The 22,767-nt window shown below is 40.9% G+C and overlaps 1 protein-coding gene across 3 annotated transcripts in view; it reads right to left on the bottom strand.

Annotated features, from left to right (window-relative positions):
• Positions 1-22,767, bottom strand: part of SEMA3C (semaphorin 3C) — a 208,708-nt gene that overhangs the window by 179,584 nt on the left and 6,357 nt on the right. The window contains exon 1 of one of the 3 annotated variants that reach the window (XM_026006115.2): positions 1,657-1,954. The exons of 1 other annotated variant lie outside the window; for it this stretch is intronic. The gene's annotated coding sequence lies outside the window, so the exon portion shown is untranslated. Of the gene's footprint in view, positions 1-357; positions 508-1,656; positions 1,955-22,767 lie in introns of those variants that run through there. One more of the 3 variants, XM_072759819.1, reaches the window with a different exon arrangement.

The raw sequence follows: 22,767 nt of genomic DNA, 5'->3' as shown, positions 1-22,767 counted from the left end.
GGCCCCCGGGCGCGCGGCTTGTTCTCTCCTCCAGGTCACACCAGTGACCGCGGGCAAGGCGGGGCCGACCCCCGCCCCAGGGCACCGCGCTGCTCCCGCCGGGGCCCCGACCCCGAGGCCCCGCCGCCCCGCAGGTGCCGCGCCCGAGCAGCCCCCGCCCGCGCCCCGCAGGTGCGGCGCCCCGACCCCGAGGTCCCGGTCTCCGCGGGGGGCCCGACCCCGAGGTCCCGCGCCCCGCAGGTGCCGCGCCCCCGGCAGCCCCCGCCCGCGCCCCGCAGGTGCGGCGCCCCGAGCCGAGCTGCCGGCGGGCGCCCCGAGGTCCGCAGGGCCGTTGTCCCGGGCGCGGCGCCCGCTTACCGAGAAGGCCGGGTCGCCGGGCTCAGCCGGGGCCGCCGCCGCCCAGCCCTTCCCGCAGAGGGCCCGCCGTCCGCGGCGTCCCGGCGGCGCCTCCTCCCGGCGCTCCGACTCTTTGTAGGGCGCTCGCGGACTCGGCGCCGCTCCGCCAAGCCCTCGCACTGAATGGAAAGTGGCCGGCACCGCGGCGGGCGCGCGGGTGTCCGGTTACAGCGACGCGGCGCGCGGCTCCCGCGGCCCCGGCGCACCGCCCAGCACCCCCGCCCCCCCGCCCCCCGCCCGGCACCCGCCCCGCCGCCCCCCCCAGGCCGCACCCCCGCCCGGCACCCGCCCGGCACCCGCCGCACCCCAGCCCCGCCTGCCCCCGCCCCGCCGGCCCGGCCTCCCCCGGCCGCACCCCCGCCCGGCACCCGCCCGGCATCCCCGTCCAGCAGCCCTAGCACCCTGTCCAGCACCCCCGCCCAGCGCCCCCGTCCAGCACCCCCCGCATCCCCATCCAGCACCCCCGCCCAGCCCCCCCGTCCAGCAGCCCTAGCACCCTGTCCAGCACCCCCGCCCAGCCCCCCCGTCCAGCACCCCCCGCATCCCCATCCAGCACCCCCGTCCAGCACCCGCCGCACCCCCGTCCAGCACCCCCAGCACCCCCGCCCACCACTCCCGCCCAGCACCCCCGTCCAGCACCCCCAGCACCCCCACCCGGCAACCCCGTCTAGCACCCGCCGCACCCCCGTCCAGCACCCCCGTCCAGCACCCCCGTCCAGCACCCGCTGCTCCCCCGCCCAGCACCCCCGTCCAGCACCCCCGTCCAGCACCCCCAGCACCCCCGCCCAGCACCCCCAGCACCCCCGCCCACCACTCCCGTCCAGCGCCCCAGGCCAGCACCCCCAGCACCCCCACCCGGCAACCCCGTCTAGCACCCGCCGCACCCCCGTCCAGCACCCCCGTCCAGCACCCGCTGCTCCCCCGCCCAGCACCCCCGTCCAGCACCCCCGTCCAGCACCCCCAGCACCCCCGTCCAGCACCCGCCGCACCCCATCCCAGCACACCCCCCCCCCGCCCAGCCCGGCCCCACCCGGAGCGCGCGGCGCGGGAGGGCGGCGGGGAGCGGGGGGCGCGGCTGGTGGCCCGGGCGGGGCGCGCGCTCCGGGGAGGACGCCGGCGCCCAGCGGGGGAGGGAGCCGCGGCGGTGTCGGGCGGGACCTACCTCCTCCCGCGGCGCAGCCCCTGCAGCCCGCGCCCGCCCCGCCCGCCCGCCCCGGCGCCTCGCGGGCCCTGGTCCGGGACCTGACGCGCCGCCCGCACCTGAACCGCCCGCAGGGGCCGGGCTCGGGGCGTCCGGGCGCGACGCGAGCCGCTTGTCCCCGGCACTACTTCCAGGACGCCTGGCAGCGAAGACGTGAGCAGCTCCTGACCCAAGTTCGCAGTAATGAATCGCACCGCAAAACACCTGCCGGCTTTACAGAGCGGCCGCAGACGGGGAGAAGCACCAACACCTTTCTCTGAACTACTTCTGGGAGCGCCCAGGACCCGCGGACTGAGCACCTTCCCAGCAGTCTCCCTACCCAGGCCCCAGGCCGGGTCAGCGCATCCCCCGCCCTCCGGGAGGCGGAGGACGCGTCACTGAGGTTGCTGGGATCAGTCACACAAACCACAGAATCCTTCACTTGGAGGCCTGCAGCCACCGGGCCTGGCCTACAACCCTCGGCAGGTGAACAGACCCATGCGTTTTACCTTTAAGTTCCAGGGAACCAAGGGAACGATGCAAGGTGAAATGCAAGCCCAACGGCGTGTCCACGGGGAGGGCCGCCACCTGTCCCGGCCCCCGGGAACCCCAGGAATGGACCCCCCGGTTCACACACATTCACACGCCTTTGGAAGCTGTGACAGCTTAGGTTTAGCTGCAGTCTGTGCACCCTGTGCTGTGACCCCCTCTGTCTTGTCTAAATAAACGTGTCCTTGTATTTAACCGAATGCTATCTGTTCAACACCGAGGCATTAGGGGGTGTCTGCTTAGGCCTGGAACATTCTCCGTGGCCCTCACCCCAAAAGACGCTGTTAGGTTGCCGGCAGGCAGTCACCGCGGCAGACTCAAGCACCAGGATGCATCGAGTGCTCGCGCTTGCCCGCAACCTAGGCCGCACAGTGACATTTTCGGGGTGGCAATAGGTGCCCCCACCCAGGAAGACTCAGCTCTGCCCCCATGTCTCCAAACCGCTCAGAAACCTGAAACAACCCTAACTAAACGGCACCTTTACAAGACACTTGTCTAGGATGAGTCTTTGATTCCTTCCTGATAGGTGGGCAATGTTGGAGCTGAGTAAGCTACTCTGGGGAAGGCCGCTAGATCCAGAGAAGGGGGGCGCCCGGGGGGCTCGGCGGCTGAGCGGGATCCTGGGGTTCCGGGGCGAGGCCCACTTCGGGCTCCCCGCAGGGAGGAGCCTGCTTCTCCCTCTGCCTGTGTCTCTGCCTCTCTGTGTGTGTGTCTCTCATGAATAAAATAAATAAATCTTAAAAAAAAAAAAAAAATCCACAGAAGTAATGATAGAACTCAATGTAGAGACCACTAATTACAGTTTGCCCTCATCAGGGTGTCTGGGGGAAAACATCCAAGTTAAAATACTTTGAATCACTTTCACGAAAATGTCAAAGAAATGGTGTGACATCTACACTGAGGTTTCTACACTGAGGTTTCTCTGCTTCGTGGCCTTACTTTTTATTTTGTATATTTTTGGTGATCCTGCAAAAAAACCATTTCCCTTAAGCTCCTGGAGATAACCTTGTCTTTTTTTTTTTTTTTTAAAGATTTTATTCATTTATTCATGCGAGACACACAGAGAGAGGCAGAGCCACAGGCAGAGGGAGAAGCAGGCTCCATGCGGGGAGCTGGACAGGGGACTTGATCCCGGGTCTCCAGGATCACACCTCAGGCTGCAGGCAGCGCTAAGCCGCTGCGCCACCGGGGCCGCCCAACCTTGTCTTCTTTATGAGTTGTGCAGCTATGAATTCTCTTATTTCAAATTTAAAGAAAATAGACTGTTCTCAGATCTTTCTCCATCATATAGATGAGCTATATGAATCAACTTTATCTAACAAGAGAATCTCTGTCCTCCAGAGAGCGACAGTTGTCTTCTTGTTGTCGGGACTGATATTTGTCTCAAGACAGACCATATATATTCCGAGCGCCTTGTGTACTCTAGGACAACATTCTTTAATTACGTTACCATCTCACAAATGAGAACACTGATGTACACTGAAGTCACACGTGGATGGTAAATATTGCGATAGAAAGAGAAACTCAAGTGTGACTAACTGGCCACCTTAGGGCCTTGAATATGAACCTGAGCAAGTGTTACACTAGCTTCTTCCCCTCTGGATCTTTCTCCTCTTCTCGACTTCCAGATGCTATAACCGTTTAAATTTCCTGGACTATATCTTTGAAAGCCTCTTCTTCAACTGCTACTTACTTGTTTGCATCAGCCCTTCTTCTCCTCGGGTTACCTTAGCTGCGCTGGGACCAAGCCGGTCAAACAGGTCTGGCCTAGAAATCCGTGTGTGCAATTATTCTCTGCACAGTTGATGGGCTTCAGTATTTCCTTCATTAAAATCATTCTTTAATTTTTAGTAAGATGAGTGTATCTCTACGTTCATTCTTAACACATTGCTAATCTATATCCTGACCCTTGACCTCTTTCTCTGTTGGTAGGTACTAGACTGGGCTTCTCCACCTGCAGGGTCACTGGCACTAAGCAAACAAACTAAACAGTCAGAGTGGTTTGCCCTGGAGAGGAAAACTGGCCAGAGAGAGAATTTTCATTGTTTGCCTCTTTTTACCTTTGTAATTTTAAACTAGGTGAGTGGATAAGGTCTTAACAAAATTAAAAGTTTAATTCTTCATCATTTTTTAATGCCTTTCAGCATCTCAAACATAACAAAGTGCCGTATTTTTCAACTTAACCAGAAGAAGAGCACATCATCTCTAACGTTTGTATATTACAGTTTTTCAAATGTAAAAGTAGGGAATTTCAGTAGAAGAGTCTGTTAGTGATTTTCCCGTTTTAGTACTTGCACCTGACAAAGTCCTAAGAGTGTTGTGATACTTCACGCTTTCATCTCAGGGGTTAGATGGAGACTCTGTTTTGTCCTCATTGTAATATTTCATGTGAAACCTCTATGAGGGGAATATATGTCTTTAAGATGAACCTTGTACAACTACAGTTGCAAAGTAACCATTATTTAATAGATAGTGTTTATGAGTTGAATATATACGTCCATGCATCCACAGTCAGATTTCTTTAAAGAAAGGCAAACTGTTTTTATGGACCTCTTGTATCTAAAGCTCTCTCTTCACCTGGGAGTATAAAAGCCTTTCCATATTTATTCTCACAGGAGAGCCGGGAGCAGGACGTGTAAGTGCCTCTGATTGTCAGATGTGTGTAATGAGGCTCAAAAATAATAACCAGCTGGAGTAATGAATTCAGGACTGTTAGTTCCGGCTAATTGACTTCCATCTACAGCCCTTCAGCATGGTCAAAGGCCTTTTCCGTGTAATCTTCAGATTTTACCATTTTTCTATGCTTTGTGGACTTTAAATGGTTGACTAGAAAGTAGAGAAATTAAATTGTGTAAACAGCAACTTTCACATCCTAGCAGAGGCTTTCTCATGATGGAAATCATATGGTAAACCCAGTTGTCTTCTCTTACCAGTGGTTTCCAGAAGAGAGAGCTGTATAGTAAATTTGAAAAGCATCAACTCCTTATTTTACTTACTTATTATTTGTCATGATACTTAATGCTCTGAAATTTCAGATGACATTTAATAACTTTAAAGAAGAATATGTAATTTTTATTTTATATTTTTAGATTGTATTTATTTACTGGAGAGAGACGGAGAGCAGAAGTAGAGGGAGTGGCTGAGGGAAAGGGAGAAGCAGACTCCCCGCTGAGCAGGGACCACCCCCTCCCCACCCCGCCTATGTGGGGCCAGATCCTAGGACCCGGAGCTCATGACCTGAGCAGAGGCAGATGCTTAACCAACTGAGCCACCCTGGTGCCCCTATAATTTGTATTTTTTAACAAACATATGTTCAAATATGCAACTCTCGGGGTGCATTTCAATGAACTAATTTTCCTTGATGGGTTGCGTCCATTGCAATGGGTTCACTGAACTTCAGAGCAGAAGTGTACTACAGTGGGGATATGCTTGAAAGAGCATGCATTATTGAATAATTATTTAATAAATATTTTATAGAAAGTACATCGTATGGTCTAGAAAGTTGATGTAAGGATTTCCATTGTGTGAACAAGAAAGCCAGTTCAGACATTTGAGGCATCATTCCCCTTACTGGGCCTACCCCGAGGTGATGACCTCAGATCTGGCCGTTCCAGAGTCCATGTACTTCCTGTTTTTCACTGCCTTTGCTGCATCAAAATATAGTCCAATAAATAGGAAAGGGGAGTGGAGACCCCCACGTCTTCTAAACTATTCAGGTCCCGAAGAATGTTTTCTGTTACTGTTGAATACTGAACACTTCGTCCCAGAGATCTGAATGATAAATGCAGACAATCCCATCTCCATCACGAAATTCTAGACAGCTTGAGAGCAGAACCACTGCCGAATGCTCCTGGGTATCTATTAGGATAGCTACAACTCTGATGATGAATGAACAGATCGGCACATAGATGCAAGAGGATTTAGGGACTATAGGCGGCAGAAGAGGGAGTCCATAATGAATTGGCTAGGCAAAAGGCCACATAATTATAAAACAAAAATTCGTGCAAAGTCTTTCATCATGCATCCGAGCACTTGTATAGTTATATAAGTTGGTTTTATTCTTTTCAGATGTTTAGTTTGTTACTCACATAAATTTAGTAAATGCTAACCCAGAAACAAATTTGCACACTGGATTCAAGCCTAAGTAACATGAAATTCATCAATATCAGGGAAGGCCAAGTCTGATTTTAAAATTACAAGCCAGAGATTACCCGTTCCAGCGATTGTCACAAGGACTATCGAAAAATCTTTTGTTGATTTACTGAAGGATAAAGTTCCAGCTTATTTTCATGGCTCTTATATTCCCACTCACTGCTTTGTTGGTGTTAATCCCTCACTCTCTCTTACCCATTCCTTGCTCTGGCATCTCAGACTCCGCATGTATCAAATGCCTTGCCTTACCATCCTCTGATCACACCTTGCCTCCTCACGCTTCTCTGGTTTTGCGTGTGCTATTTTCCCTGTTTTTCTCCATCTCACCCACCTGGCAAATTCTTTCTTATTCACTGAAACTCACCTCAACTAAGTCCTTTCTGTAGAACTTTCCTTTTTCTATAATCCTAGGCAAAAGCAGTTAAGCCCTGGATGTTTCATATAGATTGGTGACCTTATCAGTTTTGATGTCAAATACATTTTTACTTCTATCTCTGATAATACCTGACTTGCTGACTCTTCTCATTTTGAACATTGCTTGCTTGCCAGTGTTTTGTTATTTGCAAAGTGAGAATTGTAACAACTACTGTTGGGTTGCTTGGTTAATTAGATGCCGTAATATGTGTTAACACCTACTCCTTCGTTACTGTATTCCCCAAAATTTGTTTATCCCTCTGCTGAATCGCCAAAGTTGTAGTTGTGTGGACATTTTTGTCCATTGATGCCCAAACTCTACAGAGGAGGATGTGGGAATCTTAGATGTTTTGTAGCCAGCAGCAAAGCCAGACCCTGTCACATAGTGACTGCTAGACAAATGGTCACTCAATTAATTAAACCAAACTTTTCTTTCAGTGATGTTCTGTGGACCTTAAAAAGCTATTTTATTGTCACTGTTGGTGTTGCCTTCAAACACATGCAATTTCTTATAGGCTTAAGTAACCATTTTCCAAAGCTCATAACTTTACTTTCGATGGTAATTATGTTGTATTTTCCCCTTTAGGCCATATTTTAATTTTCATTTGAGTTTGTAAAAACGGTGGGAACATTTGATCTGGCTGATTCTTGATAATCAACTGCTACAGGAACAGGTGGTATGAATTAATCTTAAATTCTTTTTTCATTTAAGTTTTAAAATTAAAATTCAGAAAATATATTTTGAGTTCTCCATTTAAAATTTAGAACAAGATTCTCTGAAAATCTTGTCACATTAAACGTAAAAATAAAGCAGATTAAAAAGAAACTATTAGCAGCAATTCTTGGCATAGAAGGAGAAAAAATATCTGTTTCCCGAAATTGGATATAATTTTGTTTCTTCTCATGTTTCATTCTAGATCTGTTTCATTCCAGCTTTCTTCTACCAAGTTCTTCATCTGAAGCAACAGGAATAGCATCTTTTAAGAAATCAGTTTTCTAATTGTATTTTCATATTTTGGCCTATCAATTTATAGAGTTCCATTTTTTCTTTCTTTCTTTCTTTCTTTCTTTCTTTCTTTCTTTCTTTCTTTCTTTCTTCTTTCTTTCTAAGTATATATCATTTGAAATTATATCATATATCAGAAATCTGGAGTTAATAATGCATTAATAATAGCATGGTTTTTTAAAAACTTGCTTTACCAAAGGATTCTTCAGTTTATCCAAAAGGTGCCTTTAATAAGCATGCTCCCTTAATACATTCAAGTTAAAAAAATACATCGATTTTCATAAAAGCAATGATTTAAAAATAAAGAGTTACAGGGGCCTCTGGGTGGCTCAGTTGGGTAGGTGTCTGGTTCTTGATTTAGGCTCAGGTCGTGACCTCAGCATTGTGAGATTGAGCCCCGTGTTGGGCTCTGTTCTGCTCATGGAGTTTGGTTAAGATTTGGTCTCCCTCTCTTTCTACCAACCCCCACCCCTGCTTACACGAGATCTCTCTTAAATAAATAAATAAATAAATAAATAAATAGTTATAATACATATCATCAATAATACTAAATATTCAGTTTTAAATGCAGTGGAAGAAATTCATGCAAAACTTTTATAACTATCAGCATATTACTTCAGGAATATATGGTATGCTCTGTATTCATCTACAGCAAATCCATATTAACTAGGAAAAGCCCATTTGTACTTCACAATTATAGAAAATGTGAAAATTTTATAAAAGTAAACCTTATTGAGAAGCACTGAGCTGTGACCATAGAATCGAGTGTTATTAATGGATATTTTTTCTCCTTGATACCTTAGAAGGCAGAGTATGTGCACCTGTAACTTCAGAAAATTCACTGCATGGGTAAGATTTTATCTAAAGAAATTCTCTTTCCAATATGAACTATTTTTCTTCCTGACTTTAAGAAGCCCACCCCTAAATCCCCAATACACATGCATATATGTTGAAAAAGTGTCCTATTAAACATTTTTAGGAATATTGTGACTCTGGGTCTGCAGTGTTCAAGAACAAACATGAAAATATACCGTAATTCTATTACAACATAGGTACACTAAAGACATCACCTCAATTTTGACAGTACAAATTAGACTTGTGCATCCATTTGTCAATGTTGTCATTTGCCTATGTTTGTATAGAGAGACCATTGGAAATGTTTCTACAGTTCAATAGTCTTTTATAGTAGGAAATATTTTATTATTTGAATTCCATTTATCTCTTGAGTGTGTATAAGCCCTTTGTTTCTCCATGGGATTTATGTTCTTTATATGCCTTACCTTATGTATATCCTAGGGTACAACTTGGATATGTGACATATTTATAACAAAATATGCAGATTTGATTCTTTTTGGCTTCCATTTTCACTTGAGGCTCTCTAAACTCATAATCATCTGTCGTTTTTCATTCTTTTTTTTTCAATCCCTCTCTTACCAGCCTTTTATAAATTTTTTTTATGATAATGACTTGAATGAAACCAAAATATGGTGGGAGTATTTACAAATTAAACACAAGAAATGACTTTTAATGGAGAAAGTAACCTTTAAACAATGAGCCATTAAACAATGCACTGTTAACATTCAGTGGAGCTTTGAATGTGCCATGTTTTAATCTTCTCAGATTTGGAACGGCAAACAAATGGCCTTTGCTTTTAAAGTTTAATGTTTTCCTCATATATAGACTTGAAAGAAATAATCTCTTCACTGCTTGGTTTCACCATTTTTAGGCAAAGACATCACAGATTGACATAAACTTAAACGGAAATCTACTTTCCTTGGGCATCACAACCTGGTGACTAATAAAATCATATTGATGATCTATATTTTATCAACTTGCCATTTGTACGATAGTTTAACCCAAATAATGTACAGTATAATAGCATTTCTTGAAATGTTTCTTACATGGTGTTACAAATAAATAGACTCAGCTACCCTGGCATCACTCATCTCTTTCCTCTTTTACTGTGTACTTCTCACCCTCATCTCGGAGTCAAGAACTCCCATGCCTGCTGCTGAAACACTGGAAGCATTTAGGGAATCAAAGTTTTGTTTCATACAATTCCAAAGGAGGTTGGAGGTTCAGGGAAATACTTTATTCCCTGTCTCAGACACTTTCTAACAGCTATATTATATTAGTTTAGTTTGCATCCTATTGTCCTGCAGAATTTTGCAAGGAACAATTCTTAGCATTTACAGCTTATATTTTTAGCATATCCTACCTCCTATACCTCAATCAAGATTTGAAAATAATGAAAGCTAGGTAAGGAAATAAATCTGAATGAAATATAGGAGAGACAGACTCTCCATTCCTCCCTACCCTTTTTAGGTCACCACCATCTAGTCCTGCTCCATCCTCTGGGATGTCCTCTCTCAATGCAGACCATGATTACATTGTCTTGACTACAGTTTCAGTGGCTTTCTGAATTATATCAGCATCACTCAGGAGGAATCGTGGGCTGAATTGTGTTCCTCAAAAAGATATGTTGAAGTCCTCATCCCCTACACCTGTGAATGGGACCTTTTGGGAACACTCCTTGCAGATAACCAAATCAGGAGGTCATTAGATCCAGTATGACTGGTATCTTTAAAAGAAGAAGACCTTGAGAATGTGATGATAGAGATTGGCGTTAAGCTCCCAAAAGCCAAGGAATACACAAGGCTACCAAGAGCTCGAAGGAACAAGGAAGTACTTCTTCACGGAGGCCTCAAAGGGAGCATGGCACTGCTGATAGCTTGAATTTGGACTTCGACCCCAGAACTGTGAAAGAATACATTTCTGTTGTTTTAAGCCACTCAGTTTGTGGCACTATCTACGCTAGCCCTAGAAATTTAGTTAATGTTAATTAATATTCTTCTCCTGATGCCTGCACTACGTGATCTTCTTTCCTCTGGATCTACTACTTATAAATTAACATTCTACAAGAACTTGGACAAATTCTTTATTTTCTTTCAGCTTCAGATTCCTGACTTGTCCAATGATTCAGTTTCTCAAGCACAATTGTGTAGCTTAAACCAAATAAAAAATATAAAATATCTGAAATGCGTTAGGAGTCGTTGATTATTTCACTGCTTCACGAATTCACTATATAATTTAAAATTATCCATTTCATATTTATTAATGAAAATCAAGATGTTTCATGTCTTAAAATATATAATAAAAAAACACGTATTTACAAAAATAACACTGAGAGCGGATTAGAGTCAGAGACAGAAGTATCAACTCATATTTAGCTTAATATAGTAACATATTTATATTGCAAAGTTATGATATGTATTATGATGATTAATTTTATGCCTACTTGGCTGGGCCCCAGTACTCAGATATTTGGTCAAATATTATTCTGGATATTTCAAATATTTTTCTGGATATTTCTGTGAAAATGTTTCTGGATAAAATTAGCATTTAAATTAGTGGTCTTTGAGTAAAGTAGATTGTCTTCTGTAATGTGGGTGGGTCTCAACCAATCAGTTGAAAGCCTGAATAGAACAAAAAGATTCTCTCTCTCTTTTTTTTACATGTATCTCTGTTTATTGCAGCATTATTTACAATAGCCAAGGTATGGAAGCAACTTAGGTGTCCATCAAGAGGTGAATGGATAAAGAAGGTTTGGTACATATATAAATACACATAAATATAAATACATGTAAATTACTAAGCCATAAAAAGAATGAGATGTTGCCATTTGCAATAACATAGATGAACCCATATGGTATTATGCTATGTGAAATAAAAGACCTCTCCTCAACAAAAAGGAATTCTGTAGCACATGTCCTTCAAACTCGAACTCAAACATAGGCTGGATCTCCTACCCGCTGGCCCATCCTGAAGATTTGTACTTACCAGCATGCATAATGACATGAGTCAATTCCTTAAACTAAATCTCTTTCTACAATACACACATCCTACTGGTTCTAATTTTCTGGAGAACCTTAATACAGTATGTATTTATGGATTAGTATACACACATACAATAGGAGCTATATACATTGAGAAGTCCCAGAAGCAATAACGCCACTGTGACAAGCACATCCAATATCTAGACCTTGGTTTCTGAACACTATTCTCTAATAAAAAGGAACCAAGGCACTTAGGAGAAATAGCAAAATAGCTCAGCAAAAGAGCCTGGATCATCTTGTATTTCCAAGAGGTAAGGAAATGCTCAAAAATGAAATGATAGAAAAACAAAGAAGCACAGCTTAGTTCCCAATAGCCAAACCTGGAACAATTTCGACAGGAAAATAACTAACATTCTATAGTATAAAATAAGTTTAGATGAGCCATACTGAGATAAATGACTGAATGAATAAGTAGCTGAAAGACAACAGACAAATCTTTCTTCCAGAAGAATCCCAAATAAAATGTGTACTCACTACCCCCTCTCCCGATTACAGGAGGTGAAGATTAATTTCTGTCCTCACACATGTTTGGGACCTAGACTTAAAAACTCACTTCCAAAGAGCAGAGCAACAAAAGAGGAAATAATCACTATACAGTGGAGAACCATGGAAAACACTACATTAGCCAAGTAATTAAGATTAACATCATAAGTGATTTAATTTAGATAGCATGCACTTCTGAGATAACGTGAGAGGAGGGCATTTCACGGCTTGTGTTTTTTTCCAAAACCCATAACTACTGAGAAAACAACAGATGAAACAAAATTAGAAGGCTTTATACGGAATACCTTTTCAGTACTCCTCAGTATTGCCAAGGTCATGAAAAGCAGGGAAAGACAGAGAGTGCCACAGACCAAAGAAGACTGGGGAGGCCTGAAAACTAAAAGCAATGTATGACCCTGGATTCTAGATCTGGAACATAGAGAGGGCATTATGAAAAACTTGGTGAAATCCAAATAAATAAATAAATTCTGGAGTTCAGTCAATGGTAATGTATCAACATTAGTTTCTTAGTTCTGATAAATGCACCATGGTAATATAAGGTTAGCACCGGAAAGAACAGAATGAAAGTGTATGAGAACTCTATAATATCTTTGTCACTTTTCTGTAAATCTACAATATTACAAAATAGAAAGCTTTTTTTTTAAATAGCAACAATTTTTATTTTTTTATTTTTTTATTTTTATTTTTTTATTTTTAAATTTTTAGCAACAATTTTTAAAGGCAGATAGTAGAGATGGATTCATAATAAAAAATAACAGTTCTCTCACTAATTCCTGTTTTCCTCTAGTCTCATTCTCAACTCTTTTTTTTTTTTTTTTAAGAGAGAAAGAGAGAGAGAGAGAGCAGGGGAGGGGTAGAGGGAGAAGGGGAGAGAGAATCTCAAGCAGGCTCCATCCATGCCTAACATGGGGCCCAATGCAGGGCTTGATCCCATGACCCTTTGATCATGACCTGAGCTGAAATCAAGAGGTCAGTCCCCAACCAATTGAGCCACCCAGGTCCTCCACCCCCACTCTCTACTTTTAAATATGTGTAAAGGTATGTTAATATTTCTTACTTAGTTTCAGAGGTGATCTTTTGTGTTCACGGAATGATAAGTGGAAGCAGAGATTTCATACAATATTTAATACATTCTCAATCTTCTATCTCTGTATGAGTGAGATTATGATTATTGTTACTCTTAGTTTTGTTTCTGTTGTAAATTATGTTCTTACACTTTTATTCGTTATTCCATCACCAATAGCCAGCATCCTTCGAATTCTCGTTTGTAGGTCTGTATGTTATTACTACCCACAACCTTTTCTTCAGTTCTTCTCCAACTTTCTCTCTTCAGTCATGGGAACATTTTCTTACATGTTAAGGTTGGTTAAAATTTTATTCAGTTCTTCAACAATAATTAATGCTTCCGGTCTTTATCTATAGCTTACTTTTTGAAATCTAAAGGCAATATGAGGTGTTTTTTATTCATGTCCACCCAAAAGCATTTACCATGGAACCATGTTATGCTGTGATAACGTTTTCTTTTCTATCTAGTGTTATTCATTCATTCATTCATCCCATTATTTATATCTTTCCTGGAGTTCAAAGTAACTCTTTTTTTGGTTGCATTTGTCATATTTTATGTTCTTCAAAATTCTCAAAATAAAAAACCCATGAAATTCTTTTTCTTTCTCATGAAGTAATTCCCACCACTACCCTTTCTTCTCCTGCTGCAATCTGGGCTGATTACTCCATAAAATATTCTGGTATATATCTGTGACTCTCAAGGTTTCAATTCTCTTTTTTCTACATTCCATATGCCCATCTTCCTCTTTTTATGTTAGTTTGTCCATTTTATACTTTCATTTTTCTGCAACTCACACTTAAGCTCCTTTAAAAAGATCACGTGGAAAGGAATATTCTCACACGTTAACTGTGAGGTGATGAATTTTCTGTCCACCATTCTCTCCATATCTCCATATGTTCCAGCAGGAAAACTGGTCAACTTTGGGGGCATTACACCACTTTCTTCCAGGATCCAATTTTGTTAAGAAGTCTGATACCATTTGACTATTATTCTTTTGTGGTTAACCAGTTTGGCCTTTCACAAACTCCTGTTTTTCCTTGCCATACTGAAATTTTACAATATATTCCTAATGTATATATTTTTCACATAATCCACTAAGTACTTAGCCCTTTTAGTCTATAAACTTATGCCTTTATCTCTCAGAAGTGATTGTCCAGTAATTTATTTTTAATTCTCTTCCCAGTATTTTCTCTCCTCATGCTTCCTAGGAATTTTTATTAGTTTGATATTCTGTCTGTAGGATTCATCTTCTATTTAGTTTATCTTTTTTGACTTCTTGAGAAATATATTTGACATTGTATTCTAAATTTCACAGTGAATTTGCAGACAATAACTTATTAATTGCTAGGAGATCGCTTTTGTTCTCTGATTGTTCTTTTGTCATAGAATCCTATTCTGATATGATGGGTACAGTGTATTCTTTACAAAAGTCTGATGACCCTATTATTTTTTTGCATGAATTATTTTCTCTCTTTTGTGAATTATGTGTTTCCCTAGGGTTGTTTGTTTGTTCACTTTGGCTTTTTCATATTTCATATTTTTCTAAACTTTCCTGTGAACTTTGGTTATCCATTTTTTGTAGACTCATGACTATGAGTTTCTCTGATGAGTGAGGTATTTGTTGATTGCCAGACTGCTTGTAATAAGGTCAGAAAATTGGATTGCTACATACTCAGATCCTTAAATATCAGAATATAGATGGCCTTATGATAGCTGGTCTTATGATGATGACTATTTCCAGACATGCAATAACCCTAAAGGTTAATTTTTGATCTTAGAGTTAAAAAGCTGCCTGCCAAGTTTTCTATATTCTGTTGTGATAAATGGAGGGGGCCAATTATTCCAACTACTGACTTTAAATTAATCTCCCACTTTTTATAGTTACTTGTACCCCCAGTTCTGAACCTGCAGCACATATTGACTCTCTCTTCACCAACTGCTGCCTTCTCTCCGTATTCTCTAGGTCACAGTTTTTTTTACCCTTTTGCAATAGTGCCACTTTAGCATATGCTTTCTGTCTTCTAGATGTGTGTCAAAATCTCATGAATAGCCCCATTCTGCTCAGTGGGTTGCTACATATCCCTTCAATATCACTTTAAAGTTAACTGGGAAAGGATATAAATATGAATGTTCCATCCACCATTTTGAAAAAAGCTCCTCCCACCCCGTTAATTCACTTGAAGTGAATTAAGTTCACCTATGATAGGATAACCTAAATAGGGTTTCATTAGACACTATGCCTTCTAATTTAATAAATTAATGTATAAATAATAAATAAGAACATACGTACTAAACACATGCAGGTAAAATTGTTTATGTGTTCTCTAGTCTTAGAGACTATGCAAGCCTCTACATTTCCTTGTAAGGATATTTCTTTTCATCACCAGACAGCACAATTACCTTCTCATGTGTAGTGGAACAGTGACTTCCATGACATTTTAATGGATTTTAAGTGGATCCTGACCCTGACATTATCTTATTTATATGTGACTTTCTGTATCCCATTAGACCTGTGGTGTTCATTCAGTTAAGTTGTGTCAAACAAAGCCAGTACCTTCCTCACTTCTATTAATTTCTTTTTGCAATGTGATGAGATAGTATATGTGAATCACTTTTGCTGATATTATGAATTAGTGATAAAATAATTTTTAATTATGGTACAAAAAGAATATTGCTGCACCAATTTTGGCTCTGTGCATCTGAGCTAAATATTCCATATGATGCCATTTCTAATGTTAGGAATGGCCTCTGTCTAATGTGCAGCTATTTCAATGATGTCTAAGCCAATTTGTCTTTCTCCAATGTGGGTATTTATAGAGTTTCCTTATGTGATTGCCTTGTCTTTTTAAACTACTTATTGTAAAAACTTGGCCATCTTTACTTCTGTTTGAAAAGATAAAGTTAAATTAAAAGCAAATGTATTAAAGCAAAGCTTATAAGCCACTCTGGAAAATGGTGTGGAGGTTCCTCAAGAAGTTAAAAATGAGCTACCCCATGACCCAGCAATTGCACGACTGTGGTGTATTTACCCCACAGATACTGATGTAGTGAAATCCTGGGACACCTGCCCCTCAATGTTCACAGCAGCAATGTCCACAATAGCCAAACTGTGGAAGGAGCCATGATGTCCTCTGACAGACGAATGGATAAAGAAGATGTGGTCTATTTATACAAGGGAATATTCCTCAGCCATCAGAATAGATGAATCCCCACCATTTGCTTCAATGTAGATGAACTGGAGGGTATTATGCTGAGTGAAGTAAGTCAATGGGAGAAGGACAATTATCATATGGTTTCACTTGTACGTGAAATATAAGAAATAGTGAAAGGGATTATAAGGGAAAGGAGGGGAACTGAGGGGGGGAAATTAGAGAGTGAGACAAACCATGAGAGACTCCAAAGTCTGGGAAGCAAACAAAGGGTTGTGGAAAGGGAGGTGGGTGGGGGGTTAGCGTGACTGGGTGATGGGCACTGAGGAGGGCACTTGATGGGATGAGCACTGGGTGTTATACTAGATGTTGGCAAATTGAATACAAATTTTAAAAATGTAAAAAATATATATATAATCACTCTATTTTGGTTCTGATAATTAATATAACTATATACAACTTATTAATAGATACTTTCTTTAATCTAGAAGATTTCTTTTAGCTTTTCTTTTGGGAAAAATAGTATTATCTAAAGAGTACTTTTATATTTGATTAAATTAATATCTGGTCAAACTGCCTTTTGTTACTAAATTGTCTGTAATATTTAGATCCTAGAATTAGAAGAGATCTTTGAGATTGTGTTGTCCAGTTTATTCTTTATACCTATAGAAATTGAGGCTTGAGTTGGTTGGTGAATTGTTAGAATAAAACTAATATGCATTAGAGCCTAAGGCACAGCACTTTACATTTATTGTCTGATTTAATTTTCACCATGACCCTGAGAAATTTTCTTATCCCCAATTATAGATGAGGAGGCAATGTTGAAAAAACAGTCTTTGAGAGCATGAACATCTCACTTCATATCTCACAGAGCAGGAATTCCAATTCAAGTCTATTTTTCTCCATAGTCTACAATGTTAACCTATACTTTTCTTTGGCTCTTCATATTTATCTTCTTCAAACTGATGAATTTGTTCTCACTTTGAGGTCTTCTGCCTGGGAATGCTCTCCCTTTCATTCTTGCATGCTTCTAGTCATTAAGATCTCAGTTAAAATGTCAGCTCTTCAGAGAATTGCTTCTTGTTCATTTATCCATATTTATTTGCCATATTTTAGTTATTCATTATTTTAATTCTTCAGACATTTACTTTATAGTTACTTTATAGTCTTGTTCTTAAAGAGTAACTTTTCCTTAACTTCTTTTTATCTATCATCTATCATCTACCTATCATCTATTATCTGTCTATCATCTATCTATCATTTTCTGTGATTCTTTCTACTAGAATGTAAATTCATGATAGCAATATATTTATCTCTTTCACAACTATCATTTTCCTAGTACAGTGTCTGGCATGAGGTAGCTCTCAAAAATTATGACTTGAATGAATGAATGAACTTACATGATTTATAGATTCTCAGCACTTTTTATATTATGATCTCGTCATAGGAGTCAATGAATATCTTTAACAAATAATGTATTTTCAGTTATGGCATATCATCTAGAAGATGCACTATAATCATTCTCTATTTTTCATTTTTTTAAACATTTAGTTAGCTTTCAGTTTTTTGTTCCTCTAAATAAAAATTTCTCAATCTTGGCACTATTGGCATTTTGTGGAGGATGGAGGTGGGATGCTTTCTCTTGCATTTAAGATGTATAGTAGCATCTTGGCCTTTAATCCACTAGTAACCAGTAACTTCCCCATCTCAAAGTTGTGAAGACAAAAATGTCTCCAGATATGGCCAAATGTGCCCTGGGGAACTAAATCACTCCCCAGTAGGGAACCACATCTTTAAATTATGCTGAAATAAATACCTTTAGGTATAAAGCTTCTTTCCATATGTAAAAGTACTTCTAAGGGTTAACATCTTAGATTTGTTTTATAGATGGAAAAATAGAGGCTTAGACAGTAAAACACCTTGCCAAAGGTTACACAGTTATGAAGTGGCAAAGTTGGAAATTTATCCCCAATCATTGAGTTCAGGGCTCATATTTAATCATGTTTCAAGACCCCTCAATGAAGGCCCCACATACCGTAGTACCAGACCATAGTAACTTTGTTTTTGTCCCCTCCTTCACCTTACTTCTACTCCTTTTTTTCCAGATTATCTTGTTCTCTTCCATCCTGGCTTCTGGTAATCTATTTTCCTACCTTGCACTTGGAAATTCCTATTTTCATTGTTTCTCTCTTTTTATTTACCTCTTTTGTCTTGGTCAGGTTCCAAAGAAGCAGACCCTGAGCCAAGGACAGAAGTGATTTATTAAGGAAGTGGCCCCAGGGGATACCGGTTAGGGAGTTGAAGGAAGCAGGAGAGAGAAGGGAGGAAAGCCAAGCAACAGTGCAGATGTAGTCTCAAGCATAAGTCTTCAGCCTGCAGGGAGCTCTGAAGGATACACTATGCCTTAGAGGTGTCCCAACTGGAGGCAAGGGAGTTGCTTTTCATAGCATATGACAGTCTTCTGCCATTGTTGAGAGGTAGGAGACAGATTGTTGAATACACATCAAACCATTAACACCCTATTACCCCCACACAGGAATGGTAAAAAGGATCCAAACGGATCTGTGAAGAGCCCCTACACTGTCCACTACGTAATTTCTCAGATGTTGAGTCAACTGTACCATAAAATTTACCATCTGTTCACTGTGTTCTGTTCTGTGACCATTCTCCTATGTCCTGGCTAATAAACCAGGAACATGTAAGCTAGATTTGAACAATGAGTCTGGGATAGCCTCCTCTGGGAATCTTTGGTTTTTATCACAAAAGAAAAAGAAATTTAGTCTACTCTTGTGTGTGGAAATCCACTGATACTCTGATAAGAGATCACTGGATCAAAAGGGGCCCTTGGGGGATTCCCATTTCAAGGCTCTGTCTTAGGTAGAGCTGGAATTTTTGGTCTGAGGGTAATGGCAATTATCTTACTTGGGGGACAGCTGGTACCTTCACGGAGGGTTAAATTTAACTTTGTCTTTAGAAACTAGTCATCTTCTGATTCATAAATACAAACCCATCACTATAAGGAGTATACTGAGGACTGACAGGAGGGACACAGCAAAAAGACAACTACAGTCTTCCTTCAGTGCCATAAAGAAATTGTCACATGAGCTTTGACACACAAATTCCTATAAACAGAAGATCATGCAACTATTGCCCAATAAGTTTAAATGGAATGATTGCACTTGGTCTTAATTGCCCAGTTTCTGTCATAAAAAATCAGGCACTGAAAAGCACAATGATGCATAATGGAGAGAAATTTTTAAATTTCTTCACATCAGAGACTGACCACAGTCTCAAACAAATACCAAACTATCAAAAGCCCAATGCAAAATGCATTTCTATGTGAATACCATATCACTTCCAAGGAAAAAATTATATAAGCGCCATTTTTTAATCACTCCTGTTCAATAGAATCTTTTATCCTCTCTGTTCTGTTGTTTGGTCACCTTCCATCTCTCTCTCTTTTCTCCTTTCACCTTTCTTCCATTTCCAATATAGTGTTCATTTCCTAAGAAACAAGTTTACAGGGGCCCTGGGTGGCTCAGTCAGTTAAGCATGTGCCTTTGGCTCAGGTCATGATCCTGGGGCCTTGGGATTCAGCCCCATGTCAGGCTCCCAGCTCAACAAGGAAGCCTGCTTCTCCCTCTCCCACTGCTGCTGTCTCTGCTTGTACACTCTCTCTCTCTCTCTGAAATAATTTTTTTTAAAAAAGAGACAAGTTTACATATCCCTTAGTTATCTCTTTGCCAACAGAGGATTTCTTCACTATTCAACTGTTAAAACAAGGTATATTTCCAACAAATCCATTCCAAAGAAAAGTTCTAATGTCTGCAGATTAAATAAAAATTGTTTTAAATGTGCATCAAACACATTTATAATATTTGAAGAAGTTACTCTAAGGAGATAGAAGACTTCTTCTCTTCTTAATATTGCAGTGTTGACAAAAAAGTTTGTCATAATCAGATTGCAATTTAAGAGGCCTGATTCTAAATAGGAGGCTCAGTTTTCTCTTCTATATCCAGGAAACACTGGTTGATCCATGGCTCTTGCCAGCACTTTCATAGCTGCCCCAGACAGCCCACTGCAGAAACTCTGGCTGAGTCATGTCTCAGCTCAGCTACTCAGTAATGAACCATCTCTAGGGACATTCCTGAGACGTGCCAGAGATGTATTTCTGGTCTCCACCTATTTATTTGTCATGCCCCAAGCCATGCCCACATTAGTGGAATTTCCAGTGCATTGCCCACTCAGAAGGACAAAGGGAAAATCTTCAGAGTTTCTATTTAATATTGCTCAATAAATCTGTAACAGAAGCAATGAATGGAATGGAATGCAAGATTCTTGGCTGTTAGCCCCAGATGGAACCACTTCCTTCCTATGAACAAATAGTGGTTAATACGTTGGCTTTGAAGGCTATGGGTGAGGGATAGTTTCTAAGTAGTTAATTTTACTCTGAGAATATGGAAAACACCCCTTTCCAGGGGAGGGACTATGATACTTCTTTTTCTTTTTTCCTCCCTTGGATTATTGAGTATGTACTCAGGTAATAAAGAATCAGTGAACAAATGTTTACTGACTTTAGTAAACAAAATGATTCAAAAGAGTTACTGGACAAACGTTTGTTGCTTTAATAAATAACATGGTGATTCATATATGAAATATATTAGCTAGGTTCTATAAATGCTATATTCTTTCCTTTTAACCCAAATTCTATTTTTGTCCCAAGAGAACCTCCAAAAGCAAATTGTTGCTGCTAATCTAGAAAGATGGTCTCTAAAAACAAAACAAAAAGGGAAAAGTTTTATACAATACAATAAAAAGATGTTAGAGATGCTGAAATGTAGAGAGAATGCAGAAGAAACTCTTCCTTTCATCTCTATTTTATTAGTAGTCCCATCTGTACCAAAACCAAAGTATAGGAATGGGCAAATGTTCTCTCAGACTCAAGAAAGGTGCTTCTTATTACTATTTCTTAATTATCTTTTTCAAGATGCCATACTGCTGTTAGCTTCCAAAATATCTCTTCAGTTCAAGTACCCCATTTGGTTCCCACTGCAAATATCCCCATGCTATTGGCACTGCTGCCTCAGGAACCTCACCCTCTACCAAATGTGTTGATGTTCCTGTAACTCATGCACCACACCCTTTCCACATATGGTAGACATCGTTGTTGGATTGACATTTTCTGCAGAAATTTTATTTGAGTCATGTATCCAAGTGCCTGTGATTTACAGGAATGGGCAAAAAAGAGAAAATCTATTTGCTCCAGTAACGGTCATCATTCATCCTTTTTGTCCATTCTTCAAAATACCAATAATGTTTCTTTTTTTAAAAAAATAAATCTGTATATTCCACTTCCCTGTTTATGTCTTGTTTGGCACACAATTTTGTATTAGATAAGAGGTAAACTCTTTCTCAGGGAGGAGGGCTCTCCGACATAACTGCAACAGCCTCTTCCCCTGTCTCCTGATGGGTCTCAACCTCAGCGTGCTCTAAATCAACTCAGTATCAGCACATGATTCCCTTTCACATCTCTACGCCTTTGCCTTTGCTTTTCCCTTAGCTGGAATAGCTTTCTCTTTCTCATTACCATTTCTTCTCAGTTTTGGGATTTGGTTTAAATGCTATCACATCTAGAAGTCTTCCCTGTGTTTCCCAGACAGAGATAATTATTTACTCATTTGGCTTTTCAGAAGCCAACAAAAACACTGAATGTCTAAACTGTTTTAGGTTGCTCTACTAAGGAAAAGATATGGTTGCTATCCTTTGAAAGATTATGGTTTGTTGAGGCTATGAAGATAATTCAATTTCGAATTTTTTTTTCTTTAATTAGTCCTCACTGAACTCTGGCTCTTTGAAGAACTCTTTGTCAACATCATTTTGGAAGTTCCAGAAGTCACTGGAAGCCACAAGCAAACCAAAGTTGAGGGGACAGCAGAACGTACATGTAAGAAAGAGCATTAATGGAACCTTCTAATTGCTAGCTGAGTATTGCTCAGTGCATTAAAGATAAAAGTTTTCTGTTATACAGCATTCCAAATAGATACCAGTTTTTAAATTTATTGAAATGTAGTGATGGCTGTAGATCTGCCTGGGGATGAGCTGGCTATTATCTTTAGAACAAAGTTAGAATAGGACTGAGAAATATCAGGTGATTAAGAAAAGTGAATTATGGATATAAATTTAGAAGAAAGCCATGCCATTAGAATTATTCCCTTAAAAAAGTAAACTGCTAAAAAAAAAAAAAAAGAAAAAAAAAGTAAACTGCTTTAGAAGAGGGTAACACATTAAACAGCATCCTATTATGCATTTATTTATTATCTCTTCAACAAATATTTATTGATGATCTCTGTGTAAAAGATTGTGGAAGTAGAGTTGACACAAAAGACAGATATAATCTCTTATAGAGTTTATATTCCCAGAGCAAAGAAAGAAAATAACTAATGTGCAATAACATA

Source organism: Vulpes vulpes, chromosome 5 (genome assembly GCF_048418805.1).
Source record: "Vulpes vulpes isolate BD-2025 chromosome 5, VulVul3, whole genome shotgun sequence".
In the NCBI taxonomy this organism is placed as follows: domain Eukaryota; kingdom Metazoa; phylum Chordata; class Mammalia; order Carnivora; family Canidae; genus Vulpes; species Vulpes vulpes.
This window is presented reverse-complemented; position numbering and strand designations above follow the sequence as displayed.